The sequence below is a fragment of the Triticum urartu genome, chromosome 2 (genome assembly GCF_003073215.2).
Source record: "Triticum urartu cultivar G1812 chromosome 2, Tu2.1, whole genome shotgun sequence".
Classification (NCBI taxonomy): Eukaryota; Viridiplantae; Streptophyta; class Magnoliopsida; order Poales; family Poaceae; genus Triticum; species Triticum urartu.
In genome coordinates, this window is record NC_053023.1 from 161128618 (window position 1) to 161130728 (window position 2111).

General features: G+C 35.7%; 2 non-coding genes across 2 annotated transcripts; both read right to left on the minus strand.

Annotated features, from left to right (window-relative positions):
- Nucleotides 1-496: 496 nt before the first annotated feature.
- Nucleotides 497-569, minus strand: TRNAF-GAA. The gene has a single exon. It is a non-coding gene; the product is annotated as a tRNA-Phe (tRNA).
- A 421-nt stretch (nucleotides 570-990) lies between these two features.
- On the minus strand, nucleotides 991-1076 carry TRNAS-GGA. Its single transcript has one exon. It is a non-coding gene; the product is annotated as a tRNA-Ser (tRNA).
- Between the last annotated feature and the right edge of the window lie 1035 nt (nucleotides 1077-2111).

Genomic DNA, 2111 nt, shown 5'->3' on the forward strand with positions numbered 1-2111 from the left:
CTCACAAAAAAGCCAAAAAAATTGAGTGGGCCTAGTATGAATTATTCTACTTATGATAAAGAATTATATGCTCTTGTTCGGACTTTAGAGACATGGCAACATTATTTATGGCCAAAAGAATTTGTTATACATTCTGATCATGAATCTTTGAAACATATTAAAAGTCAAGCTAAACTGAATCGTAGACATGCTAAATTGATCGGGTTATTTATTAGAATTGGAAATAGCTAGACGAATAAGTAGGCTTTAAAAGGACGAATAAAGTAGGCCTTCTAACTCAAAGTACTCCAGCTTAAGGAAATACATGCAACATTGGTGATCAATGTGTGGAATTTCCGCTATTCTGTTCCGGGAAAACACTTGTTTTTTCACGTTTTTCCTTCGCTGTTCTTTCCTTGATTTTTTTGTTGATGATTCTTCCCCTTAAAAAAAGCTTTTCCCTATAAAAAATATGTGGCCCTTTTCTTTCCCGAAAAGGCATTCATTGTTCGTTCTGTGCCAGGAACCAGATTTGAACTGGTGACACGAGGATTTTCAATCCTCTGCTCTACCAACTGAGCTATCCTGACTATTTATTGTGCATCATCCTAGTAGAGTACTTGTATCTATGTCAATTAAAGGGACTAAAAAAGAAAAAAGTATTCTCAAATTGGACTTAGTAAATATCAGGATAATGATATGGATTGTGAATGACTTACTTAATAATAGGGATTACTTGCCTATACTATAATATTTTCATTTGTATGAATGGGATAAGATCCAAAGAAGTCAGTTCGGATCCGTTTGTGAAAGAGTAGAATAAGAAAGATAGTGAATCTTGTTTGAACCATTAATGGAAAATAGAGGTTGGTACAATAGTTAGGAAGTAAAATGGGCTTTTTATTGGGGATAGAGGGACTTGACTTGAACCCTCACGATTTAGAAAGTCGACGGATTTTCCTCTTACTAGAAATTTCATTGTGGTTGGTAACGTTGGTGAATTAACAGAAACGGAAAGAGAGGGATTCGAACCCTCGGTAAAAAAAGCCTACATAGCAGTTCCAATGCTACGCCTTGAACCACTCGGCCATCTCTCCTACATAATCTTATTATTGACCAGAAACTGAGTTAATAGCGAGTTTTTGTATCACTAAAGTACAGGCACAACCGATCACAGGTTCCATAGGGAGTTTGACTTCCTTTCCAATTTCATATTTCTCAACAACAACTTCTCTCATCCCCACGGATCTATTCAAAATTCTGGAATCGTCCCATGTTTCTATTTCTATTGTATGGCGTGGCGTATACACGTTATGCAAACAGAACGTATGGTTACTTTACTCTATTTTCTCATGGCTTGTTAAACCTTTCTTTTTTCTTTTTGGATCATAACCAAATAAAAACTTCTCGAGTTATCAGAATCCATAGTCAAATTCAGTCCTTGGTTATTCAAGTTAGATGAAATAGTAATAGTTTGGCTCACATTGGTATACTACGAAATCCAATCTAATTCAAATATTGAATATCTCTCCTTGTCGGGACAATTTAAGAAGAATAAAATATCTATTATCAATTTTTTAGAATCGAATTAGTCTGTTTTTTTGCTATTTCGTACTGTATAATTCCTTTGTTTATGGGATCATTTCCCCCGAGGGTTTCCAATCAATGGGGGCGTAGTATAGGTAGTTAGAGAGTGTAGGCTCCCCTAGATTGAATTCTTTTTACCCATTCTTTGAGAGTGATAGGTTTGATTTTTCCGTACCGTAATAGAAGAGCTCAGAAGAAAGACCTAATTATATAAAAACACGACCATTCAAGCTAAAGATCAGAGGATCCGTAATAGGACTCTCATAGACTTGCCGGGAAATAGAAAATTTGGAATCGGCTTTTATTTTGCGCTAAAAAAAACTTGAGGCCTTTTCCCTTATTATATGGCATATCCATACTTTAATAACCTAGTGCTTGATCGATTGAAAGCAATATTTACTGTCAGATAGAGAGATGATGATAGGAAAAAGGATGGTATTTACTTATTCTCAAGAATATATAGAAAGGGAAAAGCTTAATAGCCACTATTGATCCCCTGAACAGAGCACATGATTCGGGATCAGGTGCGATGTGAAGAGGTAGCC